The sequence below is a fragment of the Prionailurus bengalensis genome, chromosome B1 (genome assembly GCF_016509475.1).
Source record: "Prionailurus bengalensis isolate Pbe53 chromosome B1, Fcat_Pben_1.1_paternal_pri, whole genome shotgun sequence".
Classification (NCBI taxonomy): Eukaryota; Metazoa; Chordata; class Mammalia; order Carnivora; family Felidae; genus Prionailurus; species Prionailurus bengalensis.
This window is the reverse complement of record NC_057344.1, coordinates 89,128,816-89,151,199: the sequence shown is the minus strand read 5'-3', so window position 1 is coordinate 89,151,199 and position 22,384 is coordinate 89,128,816. Positions and strand designations below refer to the sequence as shown.

The 22,384-nt window shown below is 34.2% G+C and overlaps 1 pseudogene; it reads right to left on the bottom strand.

The window, feature by feature from the left end:
• Nucleotides 1-10,712, bottom strand: part of LOC122469003 — a 54,451-nt pseudogene extending 43,739 nt beyond the window's left edge.
• Between the last annotated feature and the right edge of the window lie 11,672 nt (nt 10,713-22,384).

Genomic DNA, 22,384 nt, shown 5'->3' with positions numbered 1-22,384 from the left:
TCAAGACAGTCTTAGACTCAGGAGAAATTCTCAAAATTTTCTACTCTATCCATGAATTCAGTAAAGTCCCCATACATACCTGCAGAATATATACAGTACCTAAAACTCTCTATCAAAGAAAGTATTCCATTTTTTTTTAATTCAGTATCATATTAAAACACACACACACACACACACACACACACACACACACCATTTGTTATATAGAGCTAAAATCAGGCTTCTGACTTTACAGCTTCTACTTGCTAAATGTAATTCTAATGTCTTCAGAGTCAGAGTAAATCCACTTCAAGTTCAACAAGATAACTTTTCACATTTATGAAAAAATACATTTATCTTATGAATGACATCTATTTTAAATAAAATGTACCAAGTTCTTAGAATCCATAGGCAATAAACCAACAACGTTAGAATAAACAGCCAAAACATGGTCCTTTATTTATGATAAATCCAAGAGTTTGACACTTATATCTATCACTAAACATACAGCACTAGAGGTAAAGGAAGTGAAAACAAATGCCACTAAAAGACAGTGAACAACATAATATTATGACACAAATATGTAAAACTTCCACATGAAACAGATTTAAGTGGAGTTTCTCCTGTTAAATGAAGGGTGAAGAGCACAAGGGGACATTCACTGAATTTCTCCTTCACTTCTCCTGTAGCAACACAGGCTCAACCAAGGAGAGACTTTAGCCTCTAAGGAGTAGAGCTTAAAACAGTTAAATATGAAGTTTGATGCAAAAACCCTTTCAATATTAGCAAAAAATAGTAATAATCGTTTCAGTATAAGAGGGATCCCCTTCTTCCTCATCCTCATCAACAACTGTTATTTCCTGAGTTCTTAATTTTAGTCATTCTGACGGATATGAGGTGGTATTTCATCATGGTTTTGATTTGTATTTCCCTCTTGATGAGTGATGTTGAGCATCTTTTCATGTGTCTGTTAGCCCTCTGGATGTCTTCTTTGGAAAAGTGTCTATTCATGTCTTTTGCTGGATTATTTATTTTTTTCGTGTTGAGTTTATAATTTCTTTATAGATTTAGGATACTAACCCTTTATCAGATATGTCATTTGCAAATATCTTCTCCCATTCTGAAAGTTGCCTTTTAGTTTTGTTGATTGTTCACTGTGCAGTTTATATCTTGATGAGGTCCCAATAGTTCATTTTTGCTTTTGTTTCTCTTGCATCAGAGACATGTCTAGTAAAAAGTTGCTGTAACCGAGGCCAACTGATAATTTTGTATATTTCTCCAAGAAAATTGAAAAAGAAATTTCACAATAAGCTCTCATCTCCACATATATCCATCTAACTTGAGCTATTCTACTTCCTTTTCTCCTAGTACTGAGCAAACTTCCTTTATAACTACAATGTACAACCCTTCTACTTGCTTTCTAAATTCTATCCTCATTTATCTACTTAAGAGCAAAATATGGCAATTGAGTATTCATTTAAAAAGCTGAAAGAATACCCACCTTTTGCCCCACATATCTGGAATGTGTCAGTCATTTGGGACTTCTTAAGACATAACTTTACTCAGTCATTCAATGACATAACTCAGTGTTCAATTTTGCAGATCCCACATTATTCAATAGTAAGATTATCAGGCTGTTAGAATAAGCCCATGTTAAACTAAAATGTGTATATGTTTAGAGCTAGGAATTTAAGGCACCATTCCAATAATCTATAAATTATTTTGTAAACTAAAAGTTAAATTAATCTTTTAATAAAATGACATTTTCATAATGTGTATGAAATGCTTATTTCTTGCTTATGCAAGAAATTATATATTAACTCCAGATATCTATTACTCCTAATAAGTTTTTTTTCATAGATTACATAAAGTTTTATCAAATTATTTTATTTTGCAATGCTACTGCAAATAGATTGTTTCACAAAGTATGTTCTAATTAAACATCAAAGACATAAAACAGAGGATGCATATCTGTAATCCACAGGAAAACATTGCTATAAGACATGAATTATTTTATATATTAAAATCTCTTTGAAAATATCAACTGTTAAATAACCGTATTGTCCATTAAAGTCAAATATGCAAGAGATGAAAGCTCTAGAGAGGAAGAATAAAGTAATACTGATGGAGGAGAGCCTGGGTGGCTCACTCAGTTAAGCGTCCGCCTTCGGCTCAGATCATGATCTCACAGTTTGTGAGTTCAAGCCCTGCCTGTGTCAGGCTCTGTGCTGACAGCTCTGAGCCTGGAACCTGCTTTGGATTCTGTGTTTTCCTCTCTCTGCCCCTCCCCGGTTCATGCTATCTCTCTCAAAAATAAACATTAAAAAAAAAAGCAATACTGATGGAATATGGCTATATAATGATTACTTTATAGAGACAAGAAAAAAGCCTGAGAAAACAGACTGGACCCCTGGCAGATGCTTATGTTGGGTTACACTGAAATGAGTAGATTTTTTAGAACTCCACTCTGGGTTGAAGTGACATTATTAGGAAATGGAGCAGTCTCAAAACACAGCTGTTCCCTCTCAAAATTAGCACAAAATTTTGAATCTGCATGGGAAAGAAAGCTAAAGAGCTTTGCTGAAAACATTATAAAGAGTTGGGATTAATTGCCCACGGTCTTTCAGGACTAAAGAAAGGAATCTTTAAAAGGGTTTCAATTGAAATTGTTGGAGGGCCACATCCTAAAGATGAACCAGATGTAGTAATCTTGCTAAATGGTAATTCAACTCAGGTCTAGTTTCCTTTCTGGCAAGACTGAGGTGATCAGCCTCAAATCTGTATTATAGGAAATAATGAATGGTTTTTGAAGAAGCCTAATGTCATAATCTATAGCTAATTTATGTAAAATCTTCAATGTATAATCTGCATAATGTTCAAGATAAAACCATGTCAAAGATGTAGATCCTGAGGTGTTCTAAGAATTAGAGCTTTTCAAACTAGGACTTTAAAATAATATGATCTGTATGATTAAAATAATAGAGAAAAAGTGGACAAAATAGACAAAAATAAGATTATAGTAAAAGATTTGAATGTACAGAAAAGATCAAATAGATATTATAGAAGTGAAAATAAAAGTATTTGAAATTAAATGAATAAATGGATTATTGACATGTTAGATTCAGCAGTACCAACTAAAAGTAAAATGAACAACAGGTCAGTAAAAATGTCAAAATTAAAGCACAGAAATAGAAGAAAGGGGAAATGATTAAGGTATAAGGGACACATGAAATATTCTCTAAAAGAAAAATAAGCAACACAACTACAAGGAAGGAAGTAACACAAATAAAAGCATATAAAAATGAAGAGAAAACAAATATACAATAAGGAATACCTACAAATTAAAAGCTGATCCTTTAAAAGATTAACAAAACATGATGAACCTTTAAAAAGACTAGGTAAAGTGAGTGAGAGAAATGTGAGAGAAAGAGAAAGAATACTTACTCTTATCAGGAATAAAAATGGAGACATCAGTACAGATTTTATAGCTACCAAAAGAAAACAAATCCTTTAAGTAAATTTCATAAAAAAAAGAATGCCTTAAAAATATCCTACAACTTGGGGTGCCAGGGTGGCTCAGTCAGTTAAGCATCCAACTCTTGATTTTGACTCAGGTCATGATCTCAGTTAGTGGGATCAAACCTCATGTCAGGGTCCACACTGATAACACAGAGCTTGCTTGGGATTCTCTGTCTCCTTCTTTCTCTGCCCCTTCCCCATTCACAAGTACAGTCTCTCTCTCTTTCTCTCTCTCTCTCTCAAAATAAATAAATAAATAAAATTTAAAAAATCCTACAAAGTTGGCTGTAGAAAATATAGAAAAATCTGAACATTAATGATATTGAATATCTTGTTATAAATCACTGTTGCAAAGAAAACAGACCCAGATATTTTATCAGTCAATTTTTCCAAATCATTTACAGGGACAAAACAATAATAGTAATGTTCCACAGAGTAGAAAAATAAGTTTCTTAGCAAATTTTATGATTCCCAATAACCTGAATATTAAATCCTAAAAAGGGATATAAGAGAAGAAAATTACACACCAGCCTACCTGTGACCAAATATCATAAGACAAAGTCCTAAGATATAAAACACACCTTAAAAAACTCAAAAGAATAGAAATGATGCATTGTCTATTCATAGGCTACAGTGGAATTAAACTAGAAATCAATCAGAGAAATAGATGGAAAATCCCCAAGTACTTGGAAATTAAAACAACATATTTCTGAAAAAAACAAGTTAAAAAAGAAATTTGAGAAAATGTTTAATATTTTGATCTAAATGAAAATGAAATACAAATAAATAAAATTTGTGAAATGCACCGACAGCAGTGCTTACAGGGAAATTTATAGGACTGAATCCATATGTTAGAGGAGAAGAAAGACCTAATGTTAGTAGTCTAAGCTTCAACATTAGAAAACTAGAAAAGATGAGCAAATTAAAAACAAAGTAGGCAGAAAAAAAGAAATAATAATTAAAGCAGAAATCATTGCAATTGAATGTAAGAAATCAATTAGAAAATATCAGTAAAACCTAAATTTGCATCGTTGAGAAGGTCAATAAGCCTCTAGCCAGGTCAACTAAGAAAAAGAGAAGTGAAAGAGAGTCATCACTACAAATCCGATGGATGTCAAACCGATAAGTGCCTGTGCAAGTGTGCACACACCAAACAACCAAACAAACCATATAAAGATACAACTAACTAAAATCAAGATATACATAAAATAGAATAAATCATAATCAAACTAGGGTTGTTTCAGAAATGCAAGGCTAGCTCATTACTCAAAGCTCAGCCAATATGCTTTACTGTATTAATTCAGAAAAGCAGAAAACCCATATGATTTTCATCATAGTTGCAAATCAGACTTTTGACAAAATTCAAACTCTATGCATCATTTTAAAAATTTATTTAGTAAGCCAAACATAGAAGATAATTCTTTAATCTGTTAAATAATTTATACCAATAAATGGCAAACATCATGTGCAATGATGAAATAGTAAATATTTTCTTTGAGTTTGAGAATGAAACAAAAGTTCCTACATTTATCAATAGGGTAGTAGAGATCCTCATCACTGTATTCATGTAAGAAATATATGTAAAAGACATAAATATTGGATACAAATTCAGTATACAAAATCAATAGAATTTCTGTAAACCAGGAACAAACAATATGAAAATCAGGGCTTAAATATTATTCAAAATATCATTACATATAATAAATTCTTAGGAATAAATCTAAAATTGTATAAGATCTCAACACTGCTATGTATAAAACATTACTAAGACAAATGAAAGAAGAACTAAATACAATATTTTATAGATTTTGATTTTCCAAAATATAGAGTCAATTCAATAATCAAAATTTATTCAAGCTCTAAAAATGAAAATTTACAATAAAAATTTAAAGATTTAAAAAAATTTTTTTTACATTTATTTATTTTTGAGAGACAGAGAGAGACAGTGTGAGCAGGAGGGGCAGAGAGAGAGGGAGACACAGAAGCAAAAGCAGGCTCCAGGCTCTGAGCTCTGAGCTGTCAGCACAGAGACCGATGTGGTGCTCGATCCCACAAACTGTGAGATCATGACCTGAGCTGAAGTCGGACGCTTAACCAACTGAGCCACCCAGGCGCCTCAAAATTTTAAAGATTTTAAACTTCTTTAAAGGGCCGAGAAAAGACAAGTTAAACTTGGAGAGGAGAATAGATGAAGGAATTATTACACCAAATAGTCACAACTTTTTAGCCTTGTGTTAAAATTATAGTGTGGTATTGACACAAAGTAAAACAAAATATGTACAGAAGCAGATCCACCCCTGACTTATGACATAAGTGACACTTGTTAAAAATACATTTTGACCTCTGTCATATCTATGCACATATGCATGCATATGCTCAGAAGTATTACAGATTGTAAGGTAGAAGGTATTTTAAAAATCTTGTAGAGGAATATATATGAGAATATACATGGTCAGGAGACCATGGAATAAGCAAAACTTCTCTAAACAGAGCACAAAGATGCTTACCATTAAGAAAAGTTTGGCAAATTTGGTCATTTGGAAACTTCTGTTTATCAAAATACTGGTATGAGAGACCAAATACCTCCTAAAGCAATAAATTATATGTATAATTTATATATATGAATATATGTATAATTTATATATAAATATATATGAATATATATATGAATCCAGCATATATGCAAGATCATAAAACAGAACACTATTAATACCCCATGAAATATTACTCACGTCCATTGTAGTCATTATCAAAGTCTTTTCCCCTTAAGAGTCACACTATCCTGACTTCTAACACTACAAATGATACTTATTTCCTTCATTTAAGTGGAATCATAGAAAAAAAAAACAATATATGGGGCGCCTGGGTGGCGCAGTCGGTTAAGCGTCTGACTTCAGTCAGGTCACGATCTCGCGGTCCGTGAGTTCGAGCCCCGCGTCAGGCTCTGGGCTGATGGCTCGGAGCCTGGAGCCTGTTTACGATTCTGTGTCTCCCTCTCTCTCTGCCCCTCCCCCGTTCATGCTCTGTCTCTCTCTGTCCCAAAAATAAATAAAAAACGTTGAAAAAAAATTTAAAAAAAACTATATATATATATGTTTATATATATATATATATATATAAACATATATATATAATATGTGGTTTATTTCACTCAATACATTTTTGTAAGATTTATCCACACGGTCATAACTGTCTTTGCTATATAGAATTCCATTGTATGATAAAACCACATTTATTTTTCCTTTATCTTACATTGTAGACATTTGGATACTCTAGACAGAAGGATATTCTAAAATAAAAACATTATAAATTTTTGTATTTTGGTCAAGATATGAACAAAACCAACCAAATTTTGTTGGTTATACATCTGAGATAATAAAATGAATTATAGAGTTTACATTCAGCTACTTTGACCAGATGGTTGTACCAATTTATATTTCCATATGTGAGATTTCCAATTCTACATCTTCACCTAATACTGTCACCCCTTGCAAGGGCTAGAGGACAGTGGGATGATGTCATATGGTGGAATATTGATTTTAGTTATATCACTTCCTAGAATCTGCTCACAGGCCAACTATCACCGTGATGTTGTCAGGACTGATAAATACATTTCTAGGTTTTCTGAACCTATCCCTGTAATGTATTTTTATTTATTTAAAAAAAATTTTTTTAACATTTTTTACTTATTTTTGAGACAGAGAGAGACAGAGCATGAACCGGGGAGGTGCAGAAAGAGAGGGAGACACAGAATCGGAAGCAGGCACCAGGCTCTGAGCCATCAGCCCAGAGCCCGACACAGGGCTTGAACTCACGGACTGCGAGATCGTGACCTGAGCTGAAGTTGGACTTTTAACCGACTGAGCCACCCAGGCGCCCCTGTATTTTTAAAGAAAAATCCAGTAGTGAATGGAAATACAGAGGTTTGTTGTTTGAAGTAAAACATCCAAAATTATTCTTCCCATTCTAGAGTAGAACTTACTTACAAACGCATCCTTCTAGGGTCTTATATACCAATTTTCAGATTCAGAAACTTTATTTGAGTAGGCAATATAATTTATCAGATTCAGTAATCAACCTGAGAATGCCAGTATAGTATTTTGTTTAAGGCACTGATTCTGGGCCAGGCTGCTTAGATTGAATCCTGGTTAGATGGTTAGTTACCACTTTCTAACCATGAGGCCTTAAACAAGTTACTTAACCTCACTGTTCTCAGTCTTACACTCTAGAAGATAAGGATATTACCAGGGTTGTTGTAAGTATTACATGGGATAAATACAAATAAGACGAAAAGAACAGTATCTTCTCGTTACAAATGCTTTCTAAGCATTAACTATTACGTAAGGATAAGATTTTAAGCTGAAAAGCTAATAAAAGAGTGATGTGCATTAGTTTAATACAATTTCCACCCTGACATACCCCTTTGATGACTGAGACCAAAACAAGAACTCACTAGAGAAGCAATTTAGAAAAATTGTCATTCACTGTTGGTCCATATAAGGAATGACTGAACTGAAAGCCAGGAGATTACATTTTCTCTTAGAATAAGCAGAAATTGCCGTTAGTTGACAGGAAATAGATGGAAAGGTTCATATTGTTTGGTATAGCAAAAGATATGTCTTTTCAGATGTTATATAAAAGAACCATTTGCCACTCAGAAAGTAATCACCTTTCTATTGCTTCCTTCCATCCATTGTCCAAAATTTCACTCATTTATTGTCCCTTGAAGAAGCAGTAGACATTGAAAACAAAGTTCACTCTTCCCTTTTGCAGGCAACAAATCAGGCTGAAAAAATACACTGGCATTGTGTGGACTCCTGAGTCAGCAAAATTTATAAGATTGAATGAGGATCTGAGCAGTCTGGACTTATATCATTTCTTCTTATCAGATCTGACAGAATGGTGACTTTGGAGATGAATGAATGTCTATGTATACAGGACAACTTGCAAAGACTGAGGGTCACTAATATGAGATATTACAAAATATTAGTTGAACAGATGCATTTTTTTCTCCATAAAATAAATCTATTTGCTATCCTTCTTTCACTAAGTTTAAGCTATGTGACTTGTTACATAGGAGAAGTCAATTGCAAGTACAGTGAAAAATAATTCAAATACGTTGTTGACAAGTTCCCAATTAACAGGAAGGAAAAGTAGATAACACCTTTATTTCCAGAAGTTAGATAGAAAAAGTAGAGGGTACAGGGAAAAGAAAAGTATAACAAATCCTTTTGCTGTTGTCCTCGAGGCTGAAACAAAGGAAGGTGAGTAGTCAGTGAAGAAAAGCTCCTATAGGATGCAAGAAGGAATTCATGAACTAATGGATGTTGTATACTGCTATGCATTTTCTCCTTTGACAGGAGATTGTTACTAAGTCAAAAACATCAGTTTAACTGCAGGACATTCAAAAATACAGCAACACATTTTTAGATAAGAAGAGGCCTGAGTTTCTATTTCTCAGCTCTCACATCACTTCGAAAGGATACACCTATTCCTGCATACGCCTGCCATGTGCTCCTACAAATGGTGGCAGGTTGAACTGATTTACTAGGAACTAAATGAAGAGACAGTCAAGCTTCAGAAAGAACCAAAATGGTGCTAAATCATTTGAAGGCAAACTCCAGAACTTTGACAGCAACCGGAGCATAGAACACTTCTATAGCAAACATCTATGGGAAGCTCTTTGGCCAGGTGTATGAGGGATGTAGATAGAGGTGAGTAAAAGACTCAAGGTTACCAAAAGGATGAACTGTCCCTCTTCAACCACTATGATGACACTTAAGCTGTTCTTCAAACACAGTAGACATCTGTGAGGGCCAATCAATAACAGAAAAACAACCCTGATAAGGAGTTAAATCTTTAGTAAATATCAGAAGAGCAGAAATTCTTTATTCTAGGCAGCCCAGCTAAATTATTACAGGTCTCTGCTTCCCTTTCAGCTGAAACTAGTCATATAGATGTAGGTAAAGGGTACTGAGACTTCTGGAAATTCCTTAAATGGAAGACAAACAGCCGGTTTACTGACCTCCTTTCTTCTACTTGGAATGTGGGTATTATAGACGGAATTATAGATGATTTCTTGTGACTCTGAAATTAGAACGTCATGCTAATCATGGCAGAGGGAAAAGATAGAAGATGCCTTGGTCCCCGAAGGACTATGGGGGTGTCAGGCCAGCTGTGATCCTCCTTTCTCCAGAACTGGGTCTGAACTGCCAATTTTTCAAATAGTGCTATATGACAGAAAAATATTTTAAACTGATAATATTTGTGTTTTCTGTTCCCTAAGTGATACAGAATTTGGTACCTAAAGATATAATGCTGCATAAATGTGGAACTGATGAACAGAGAGTCTGGGAGGTAAATAATGAGGACTAACAAATATCAATTGGAAATTTCAGCGTGGAAACCTAGTGACCCTTGTAATGCATTGATAGATGATTTGGTCAAACTTTCACCTTCCTTTTATTTTTACCTTTTGATTTTTTTTATTACTCAGAAAAAGTTCCTTTTTTTTCTTTTTTTTAGCTTTCTGACTTTGTTCTTATGCCTTCAACACTTTCACTATGATTTACTGTTCGTTGATAAGGAAAGCATGCTTGATCCTGTCACCAACACATTTAGCACACATGGAACAACTATGGGCCCTGCTGATGTGTGGTTTGTTTTAGACAATCTCATAAGAACTGTAGGTTTCATAGCATAAACTCCTCAAAGTCGGCCTGGGCTCACGCCACATGCAGATTTTTAGTGCTTTCCTACCCTTTTTGGTATAAAGGAAACGATTCTAATACCAGGGGTTCGGGGCACCCTAGTTTTGTTAGAGGTTGTATTGTAGGACAGTCCACGATGATATGTCAAACACTGGACCACTCGGAATGCCTATGGACACGGTCTCTGGAGGAGGTACCTTTCTTTTTTTGAATAGTAGACTGAGTCATCAGACTATAGTGCTAAGATGAATTAAGAAAAGATTCAGAGTATTGGCGCATATTGGCTGTTTTGTATTGTGTTTAGCAAAATCCTATACAACAGAAAAGTCAGACTAGAGCTAGTCACTCTCTAAGGTAAGAGAAATCACAACACCATTAAGTGATGCCTTTACATTGTTAAGAAAGGCAAAGTTGGCAGAGTCAACCTTGGGGCAGTGCAGGGCTGAAGAACCAAGTGCTTCTCTTCTCCAATCTGAAATGATTTACCTGGGGATAAAGTGACATGGCACATGGTATACATTCTCATGGGCACAAATGCTGGACATTTAAAGAAGATCTAAACTATCATTTGAGAGGCAAAACAGTTTTATTACAACTACTATGTGACCCCTTGGGGAGCAATGTCAGATGCAGTTATCTCTGGAATCTTCAAAATTCCTTGGGCTTTGCCTGGTTAAAAACAAACAAGCAAACAAACAAACAAACAAACATCCTATGGAATGGGCAAGGTACTAAAAGGGCATAGGAAGCAGAATGAAAATGATTTGACCTATGGCTCAAACACACCATTTAAGTGCTATAGGATTGGCCAGTTATCACCTTAGTGTGCATTTCAAATTTGTTGTCAGCTACATCATTTCAAATTACCTTAATCTGTGCTTTACTCTTTGGCAATACCCTCCATCATTGCCTCCTACCTTCTTTAAATGTTGTATATTATTTATTTTGAAATATTTCAGACATGTAAAACGGAATTATAAATAATATTGTTATACATGATATGTGTTATTACATATTATATATGTTATACATATTGTGATATATATTCTCTTATAAAAATATAAACAATGGGCAGCCACCACCCAGACTAAGAAATAAACCTCTAAAAGCACAGTTTTAGGTCACTTTTACCTCCTACTGCCCCCTCCTGCCAAAGCCAACTATAATCCTTAATTCCATTTTTATTATTCACATATATGTTAAAAATTTGTATTCTTGTCTCTAAATAATCTTGTGCACAATTTTCCTTTATTTCAACTTCATATACTTTAGATTTACCCAATTTAATAAATGCAAATCAAGTTCACCATTTTCACTATTAGGTAGCTTTCCACTGGATGACTATACCAAATGCACTGGTTTCATTATTTATCTTGTTTTGGGATTTTATTATTGTTAATGTTGTTTTCTTCTAGCAAAAAATATGATACAAATATTATTTCTATATATTTTTTCTTATACACTTGTGAAAGAGTTTATGTTTTGTACTTTGAGCCGTAGGGTATGGTGGTTATAAGGGTATGCACATATTTACCTTAATAGGGATTTCCAGATTGCTCCCCAATATAGCTATAAAAACTTACACTTCCACCAGCAGCAATATGTTGGATGCCCTATTTCTCTACAGCATTACCAACACTGTTATTGGCAAACGTTGAAATTACTGTCTAGTTTAGGGACATAGTTTTGCATATCTTCTGATGAAGTTGAAATACTTTTCATATATTTACAAGTTACAGCCCCCTCAAGAAAATGAGTTTACATATTTTGCCACTTTTATAATTTATCAATTTCCATCTTTTTTAAAATTATTTGTAGGAGGGTATTTTGAAGTCCAGGCACTAATTCTCTGCCAGTTATATGAATTTCAAACATACTCTTCCAGCCTAGAACTTGAATTTAACTATTTTTAAAGCTATTTTTTTCAGAAAAAGTAATTTTAATATAATCAAATTATCATACTTTTTTCAATGTTTTCTGTTTTCAGATATATTTTTTTAAATTTTTTTTTAACATTTATTCATTTTAGAGACAGAGAGAGACAGAGCATGAATGGGGGAAGGTCAGAGAGAGAGGGAGACACAGAATCTGAAACAGGGTCCAGGCTCTGAGCTGTCAGCACAGAGCCCGACACGGGGCTCGAACTCACAGACCGCGAGATCATGACCTGAGCTGAAGTCGGTCGTCCAACCAACTGAGCCACCCAGGCGCCCCATTTTCAGTTATATCAATAAATACCTGTACCCTTCAGTCATGAAAAATATTCATATTTTCTACTAATTGTTTCTGTTTACTTACACAGGATAATTTAATACTCAGGAATTTTGTATATGATGTGAAACAAAGATTCACTTTTTTAAATTTTTATTATTATTTAAAAAAAATTTAACATGTATTCATTTTTTGAGAGATTAAGAGAGAGCACAAGCAGGGGAGGGGCAGAGAGAGGGGGAGACACAGAATCAGGAGCAGGCTCCAGGTTCTGAGCTGTCATCACAGAGCCCGATGCAGGGCTTGAACTCATGAAACCCAAGATCATGACCTGAGCCAAAGTCGGACGCTTGACTGACTGAGCCACCCAAGCACCCCATTATTATTATTATTTTTAATCTTTATTTAACGTTGAAAGAGAGAGAGAGGGGGCAAATGGGGGAGGAACAGAAAGAGAGAGATGGAGACAAAGAATCCATAACAGGCTTCAGGCTCTGAGCTGTCATCACAGAGCCCGATGTGGGTCTCAAACCCACGAACTGCAAGATCGTGACCCGAGCCAAAGTTGGCTGCCCAATCGACTGAGCCACCCAGGTGTCCCAAAGATTCCCTTTTTTGAATGGAAAACTATTTTTAGCATTACTTGTTAACTTCTTCTTTCTTCACTGATTTATAATCTGTCATATATAAAGTGTTCAGAGATACAGGGTTCCATATCTGGGTTCTTTCTTCTGTGGCATTGTCTTTACCACAGCAAAATTCCAGTGTCTCAATTACATTACTTTAGAGTATGTTTTAACATGTGTCACTGCATCAACTGACTCTTTGCTCTTGTCTGTCATTGGGTCTTTACTAGTTCATATATATTTTCTTATCAGCTTTGTCAAGTTCTACCAAGAAAATTGAAATTTTTTACAATGGCTTTATACTTAACTTGAAGACAATTGACATTTTTGTCATAATGAATCTTTTTTATGTATACATATTTTCATATATAGTATATGTCTATTCATTTGTTGATTCCAACTTTTATAGCATTAATAAAGTTTAAATTTTTTTTCTCTATAAAGGACTCAGACATCTGTTGTTGAATGCATTTCTATAAGCATCATATTGTAAGTTTTATCCTTTAAAAGTAGTATTTTCTTATTCTTTTTTATCCAGTGAATAGGGATGTAATTAATGGCAAAATGATTTTGTAGCCAAGAAACCTACTTAAAATCTTATCTACTCTATTAATGTGTTAGTATATTATCATTGTTCCTTCTCTCCAGTCCCTATATTATTTCTTATCTTTGTGTTCCTGAATTGGCTAAGGCATCAGATATAATGTTGCATTAATGTGGTAGGAATAGACATTTGTTCTCATTCTTTTCTCATAAAGAATGTACTTCCAAGATTTTACCATTAAATATTACGTTGTTCTTTATTAACTTTGAGAAGTTAATAAAATTTTCTGCTACCCTTATGTTTTTATGATAAATGGGTATTGATTGTCGGTAAAGGCATTTTCCACAACATACCTAATCATAGCTTTTTCTCTCCTTTAATTTAACTAAGGAAAATTGTATAGGTAGATTCTCTAATAAGTCTATCCATCCTTGCCTGCCTGGGATGAAACCTACTTGATCACAATACATTATACCTATATATTGCTTGGTTTATTTTGCTAAAATTTGTAGGATGTTTACCTTTTTCATACTGGTGTTAATCTTACAATGACCATACCAAATTTTCTGCAAAAAAAAAAAAAAATGGTAAAGAACAAAGGAAGAACAATTTGGAACACACAATGTATACAATCTTCAATATGTTTTACATTTATCTCATTTAAATTTTATAACAGCTTTATAAGATAGGTGGTCTTTATGACTCATTTTCAACAAAAGTTTAAGAAGGTAGAATAACCCTCTCAAGAACTAAAAATGTTTGAGGACAGAGGCTGTCTTTGGGAAAACTATGCTATCTGTTAGAATCTTAATTTGTTTTAGACCTATTTAAATGGTAGATTATACAAAATCCTTCATAGGTACCTAAACATTTTTTTTTTTTAGTTCTTTCCTCATCTGCCTTCTGTCTTCTGAACATTATGCCTCTAAGACTTTGCTATTCCCTTTATTTTACTTTGAAATACAATTAAAGATGCACTTCTTATGCATTTCACTTGACTGTGAGCCTCAGAAAGAAGGTCGGTAACTATCCCTTGTCTGTTTTTTGAAACTGAGTGCCGTACCTTGTATGTTGCTTTGTAAATATATAATGATTAACAAACATATATTTTTGTAGTGAATTGAATTATTCTTCCTTGAAGCCAGAGTTTATATTTTGGAGAAGTTGTTGATTTTCCTTGTACTGTATAAAAGAGAAAATTCCCTTGAGTAGTGAAGGAGAAAATTAGTTTAGAGGAGAAACAAAGTAATTAACATAGGATATAAAACAAGCAATAAAGACAGCCAAAATATAACAAACATAATGAAATTAAAATGGCATTAAGGGAAATATCAAAGTCATAAGAATCAAAAACTGGTACACTAAAATTGCGATTTATTAAATTGTATATAATCAACATTCTAAAAATAATATCTTACAGAGTATTTCTGCAGGCTCTGTTGGGTAAACTTACGCAAAAGTGAGGTAATTCAAGATCCCAAGAAAATGAGGAAACTGAAGGGAAAATGCAGCACTTTATCAGCCTGGGGAAATGACTACAAAGACTGCAGAGCAAAAAGAGAGGGATTAAAGATAGAAGCACCAAAATATCTTTCATTTTTGTTGACTAGTTCCATTTCGTTATATAAAATCTATTTTTATTACCATTTCTCTGCAAACAACTGGAACTTTGAAATCACAGTATAAGAAATGAAGTATTGTCCCCTATTTCACTTCTTATATTGTTTTTTAGTTTTTATCTTAATAAAACACATAATACTCTGCAACTATAATTCAGATTCCATTTATTGTCTCTTTTTATGAAGAGAAGCATGTACTCAGAGTTTACATTCGAGGCATAATTGAGTCACAATGTTCACAAGTCAGTTATTTTATTAATCTATTTTAAGGATACATTTACATAATTAATTATTTATAGTGTTATATTTGTATGTTTGTATTTCCCCTTGGAGGGAAATATATATATATATACATATATATATATATATGTATATATATATATATATACATATATATGTGTATATATATATATATATATATGGATGTATATATCAACATAAACACAGACTTCATGAGCTTATATTCTGATTATGGAGCAAAGCTGGGCGAGAGGCATTTTTGAGAACAACAAAATACAAAAACACAATTCTAATTATAAGTACAAAAGTGTTTTAGAGAAAATAAAGTTCGGTTGCAAATTTTGGAAGATTCATTTTTTGTCTATAGATGTACAATTTCTCTAGCACCATTTTTTGATAAGGGACTCTTCATTTAGTTATTTTTGTTCCTTTATCAAAGGCTAAGTCAGCATATTTGGATCTATTTTTGAGTTTTCTATTTGATTACATTGGTCTATATGTCTTCCCTTTTAGCAATACCACACAGTCTTGATTATGGTAGACTGGAAATGGAAGTCTCTTCAAATATTAAGTCTTTCATTTCTTTCATCATCTTTTGATAGCTTTTAGCATACAATCCCAGGACACGTTCTGTTGGATTTACACATACTTATTTTATTTTCTTTGGTGCAATTGGAAATGATGTGACATTTTTTATTTTGTTTTCCAACTGTTTATTGTCAGTGTGTAGAAATTCAATTGACTTTTGTGTGCTGATCTTGAATCTAATGACTCATTAGGCCTAGGAATTTGTTTTTGGTTTTGTTTTTCTGTATATTCTTTAGGATATTCTACATACACAATCATGTTATCTGCAAACAGTCTTTTTCCTCCCTTTTCCTCCTTTTCCAATCTTTTCCTTGTATTTCTTTTTTTTTTTTTTTTGTCTTATTGCAGTGACTAGAAATTTTGGAATTATGTAAATAAAAGTGTTGAAAGAAAACATCCTTGCCCAGATCTTGATTTTAGAGAGGGAACATTCAGTCTTTCATCATTAAGTGTGAAGCTGGCTGTAATTTTTTTTCCTTTTTTTATGATATTGAGGAGGATCTCCTCTATTCATAGTGCACTAGAAGTTTTATTTTTTTAATTATGAATGGATATTGAATTTTGTCAAATGTTTTTTCTATATCAATTGATATCATGCTATTTCCTTATCAGTCTGTTTATATGGTGCACTACATTGATTGATTTTCAAATACTGAGCCACCTTTTTATACCCAAAATCAGTGTCACTCATAATGGTGTTTTGTCACATTTAAAAAATATATATATTTACAGGAGATTGGGTGGTTCAGTTGATTAAGTGTCCATCTCTTGATTTTGACTTAGGTCATGATCTCATGGTTTGTGGGTTCAAGCCCTGCTTTGGGCTCTGCACTGACAGCACAAAGCCTACTTGGGATTCTCTCTCCCTCTCTCTCTGTCCTCCCCGTCTCTCGCGCACACTCTCACTCTTTCTCTCAAAATAAATAAACTTTAAATAAAAAAATAAATTTATTTATATAAACATATTTAAATTTTTTTCAAAGTTAAAAGTTTTGAAAAATTATACTGATAGAAATATATAAAAGTTACATTTGCTAAAATTTTGTTGAAGATTTTGCATCTGTATTTCATGAACGTTATGGGATCAGGTCACTTCCATCTTGGAAGACAACAAGGTGATTCTACCTGAACTTTTAGTGAGCTTTTCTAAGATGGCAGAAGGGTGCTTCTATTATTTAGATTGTTGAAATGAAAGAATAAAAGCTCACTATGGAAGAAATAAAACAAAATGCAAGTAATATTGGATAATGTCTTACTTTTAGCTTGAGGAAAAAATAAATAGCGATTTATTTTTAATAATGTGATGAATTATTTTGGCCTCTTGGAGTTCTGAAACTTTGGGTCATTGCTTCTAATATTTTAATTAATTTAAGACATGGAAAGTGGAGAAATTAATATCCTTTAATATTTGAAAAATAAGTCCCACACCCAAATTAGCTCAAGTACCAAAAAAGTTTATTAGGTATCTTTTCAAAGTTCTTTAGACCTTGATATACAGAGATTAGGTATTACTCAGATTATACTTAAAGTACTATAGAATATTTACTCATGACACTCCTTTTGATTATCAGGAAAGCAATATTTCAGCTGTAAAAAATATAGATTTGTGTTACAAACAATTTTCAGGCTAGCTTATCAAACAATTTCTAAGAAAAATATTCTATATACACTTCTGATTAATGTAAAAGTTTAATAATTCCATAATTTAAAAGTTGAACTATAACTTGAAACATACATTTCAAAAGGAAATATGACAATTCAAAGTAGTCAGTCTCAAATATTTTTTATCAGAAGTCATTAAAATTAATTACCATGTTTTAACACTTGAATTGCACTTACCTGAACAATTTTTTTCTAATGAAAAATTTTAAAAAAGGTAATTACAAAGAATAACTTACTACTGTATGTTTATTTTTACTTCCCAGGCCAAGTAATAAATCTGATCTTTAATTATATGTGCTAACAATATTCTCACAAAATCTACTGCTGCTATGTAAACACGGGTTAGACAATATTTATAAAACTTTATATGTTAATTTACAATTTTCTGCTCTACAAATGTTTGCATAAATAATAGATTGGGGTGTTGCTGTTTCCATGATCTTTGTTTAATTAGAAACACTCTTGGCAGTTCAACATAATTGTAGGCAAAATGTGACAGATAATTTCTTCTTTGCATTAAATGTGATTATACGAGCTGTCTGTAAATTTTCAAAAATCGTCCTATGTCACTGTAGATTTTCTGTACCATCTAATGGGAAACCACTGTGTTTAATTGTGTTATCAAATATTCAAAATTTATTTTAACAGTTCCAGAAAAAGAAGACTGAAGGGAGATTATTAATAACACACAGATATGCCCTTCTCTGGAGATCTCTCTCTCTCTCTTTCTCTCTCTCTCTCTCTCTCTCTCTCTCACACACACACACACACACCCACACACACTCACAAGTAAATGAAATCTCCTTCTTCTAGAGATCTACAGAAGAGGACAAATGAATACAGAGATTACCAATTTAGAACATTCATTATGAACTTATAAACAAAAACAAAGGTAAAATATGGTCCTAAAATTTAGGATTAATTAAATTCTGTCACCCAAAACCATGTGTACATACCAATACACTACATACATGTACAGAAAGTCCACTAAGGCCCTCCATCCTAACACAAAATCTTTAAAATGAAAATACCTTCTCATGATACAAAGAGAACAGTTAATGTGCATATGCCCATCTCATATCAGAGTCCTCTTTATAATAACACCCTAACACCTGACACTATTGAAAGGGTTATCAGTTGCCAAGTTCTGTCTAGTAACATACAGCTTCTGTGTGTGTGTGTGTGTGTGTGTGTGTGTGTGTGTGTGTTTGTATGTGATTAAGTATCTTCAGAGAGTCTCAATGTGTTCAATATTGAAGAAGTTCTAACTTGCTAACACTAGGACACAGAACTGGGAACGGGGGAGAGTTAAGAAAGTGCTTTTGAAAAACTAAACACCACAGTTGACACAAAACTGTCTGCAACAGAAGGGAAGCAAATTCTGTAAAAGGGCAAGAAACTCACTGGACACTAAGTGAAATAAAAAAATTCACATATAGGCAAATTAATTTAGAATGTTACACTTTAAAGGCAAGAAGAATGTTTAAACCTTCCATTCAGACAGAAAATAATAAAACAACAAAGACAATTGGATCCCCAAGACACAAGCAACAGAATAACATCATACTTTTCACCAGAGCACAGATGTTAAGAAAGTCTGGTGAAAGGTATAAAAGCAGGAAAGAAAAAAAATGTGATAAAATCTAGATTCCTATATCACATGAAATTATGAAACAATTTTTATTCATGGAAAATCACTGAACATCTACTTGCATGAAAATATCTTCTCAAGGAAATTATCTATATATTGGCTCCAGAAAGTGAGAATAAAAAACAAGAACGGTGAAAGGTTTTTTTTGGTCTTTTTTTGTCTTTGACAATTTTTTAAATGTTTATTCATTTTTGAGAGAGGGTGTAAGCAGGGGAGGTGCATAGAAAGAGAGAAACAGAGGATTCATAGCAGGGAACGCTCTGCCAGCTCAGAGCCTGATGGGCTCAAACTCACAAACCGTGAGATCATTACCTGAGCCAAAGTTGGATGCTTAACCAACTGAGCCACCCAGACGCCCCTGAATTATTTTCTTATGGTCTTAATTTTCAACTTTTATTCACCAGTAGTTCTCCTACAGCAGCACTAGGAAGCTGTGGAAGTGGACAGTTTACTTAAAAAAATGCCATGGGGGGGCGCCTGGGTGGCGCAGTCGGTTAAGTGTCCGACTTCAGCCAGGTCACGATCTCGCGGTCCGTGAGTTCGAGCCCCGCATCAGGCTCTGGGCTGATGGCTCAGAGCCTGGAGCCTGTTTCCGATTCTGTGTCTCCCTCTCTCTCTGCCCCTCCCCCGTTCATGCTCTGTCTCTCTCTGTCCCAAAAATAAATAAACGTTGAAAAAAAAAATTTTTAAAAAAATGCCATGGGGACAAATTGAAATTCTGTCAATTAAAACTATATGGTAAATTGACTTCTAGGAAATGACTTTCTTGTCATATAAAATATATATTAGAACATACAGTTTTATCAATAAGCAAAATCAAATTCAATCCGAAAATATTGGTTGTTGATTATAATGTAACAAAATATAGTCATTACCACAAAAGATGTAAACACAACATCAGCATGATTTCAAAAGTTAGAACAATGGTAAAAAATGAAAAATACATTTGCTGTTGACACTAGGAATATCCATTTTTGGGAATGGGATTGCTGCTGTGACTGAAGAAGAAATGCAACTACACACACTACTAATGTTCTGCATTGAACAACAGTTACACAATCATAATAATTAATATTTATCAATTTTCAACGTTATCATTCAAGCTACAGAGAAAATACAAAGCATTTAATTATGTGTGACACAATAGAATACAATATTTTCAGCTTTAAAATGAAAGTCAAGAGGAGTTAAGATGACAGACTAGTAGGAGGACCTTATGCTTACCTCATCCCTCAAACACAGCTAGATCAATATCACATCATTCTGAACACACAAGAAATCTATCTGAGGACTGACAAAACAAGCTGCATGACTGGAAGGAGAGAAAAGGCCACATGATAGAGAGCAAGAGATGGAGAGACATGATTTGGGGGAGGAAAAGATCATTGGTGTTATAGACAGGAGAGAGTCCTGACCTCAGAGAGGAGAAAGAGAGAGAAGGAGGGAGGAGAGCAGTGCACAAGGGATCTCACAAGGAAATCTCTTGTACAAAGCCATTGGTTAGGAAAATGAAAGGAGCTGATTATCTTGGATATTTACAACCAGTTGAGCTCAAAGACTGGAGTTTTAGAGTTCCAAGTCATGGATGATATAGACCCTAGCAGGTGCCATAGTACTATGGATAAGGAAGGCACAGGCCCAAGAGTGAGCTGCATAATCTGAAGATCCCTTGGGATATACTGGGAGAGAGGTTTCCCTGTTCTTGGAATACATCTGTGAGAGGTGGCATTATCTCTCAGGGGACTAAAGAGCTGGCAGATGGCATTATAGTCCCTCTCCCCTTGAGCATAGGAGCAAAGACACCTGCTGTGGGTGGCTAACCCAGACTCAGCCTTTTTGCTGTGCTTTACTATAAACTCCAAATCCTTGTGCATTTCTGTGACTGCCATTCTGGGACTAACTTGCACCAGCCCCAGCTTAATGACCTTCCCTCAGCGGACAAGCACCAGTCCATGCCATGCTGGGTCCCTAAATTTTGGAGTTTTAAAATTCAGCCTATGTTCCTTAGATTAAACACAGGTGCACTGCATTGCCAGCCAGGCAGATGGTCTGGAAGAGACAGGCTGAAGGCAAGGATATGAAGGATACCCAGGACTACATTAGAGGAGACTGTTTTTTTTTCCCATGAGGGCTTCACTATTGACACCATATTTCTCCCTTGCCCATCAGCACAGACTGACTTCAGTGAGCAGCACAGCCCCCACACTAGACGTCTGAACAGCTTACACCAAGTTCCACCCCACCCCACCCTGTGCTCTGCAGGTGCCTAAATGTGCCTGAGAACCAGGGCAGCAGGCTTCTCCCTCAACCAACCAACAGAATACCCCTCACACTGCACTCATCAAGTCTACTGACTATAGAATGCTGCAAGGCTTCAGCTATAAGGGAAATGGGATCTAATGTCTATTAACAAGCAGACCAGAGAACACCTAGTTAAAACTTGCCAACTCTAGACAAGGCCCAAACACCCCCTACTGCAGGAAAGGAGAAACTGTGACAGGACTGACTTGAGGGAAAGAGCAGCCAAAACACAGCAGCAGACTGCACACAGCATACATCAGAATCACTTAATGAAGCACTAGGCCCTGGAAAGTATGTGATCTCTTCTTAACAAAACCATTAGTCTCAGGAGCAGGAAACATAACAGGCTTTCCTAACACACAAAATAAGACACAGACTTAGACAAAATGTCCAGATAGAGGAGTTCATTCCAAAAGAAAGAACAAGAAAAGATATGTCCATGGATCTAATCAAAACGTATATAAGTAATATACTTGATGCATAATTTAAAACAACAATTACAAGAATACTAACTGGGCTTGAGAAAAGCATAGAAGACACCAGGGAATCAATTTCCAGAGATAAAAGACCTAAAAATTAGCGAGGCTGAATATAATCAAGATGTGAAACTGTGTAGATGTAATGACAAGGATGGAAGAAGCAGAAGGATGAATAAATTATATAGAAAAAAATATGGAAACTAATGAAACTGAAAAGAAGAAAAGAAAAACATTGGATCACTAATGTAGACTTAG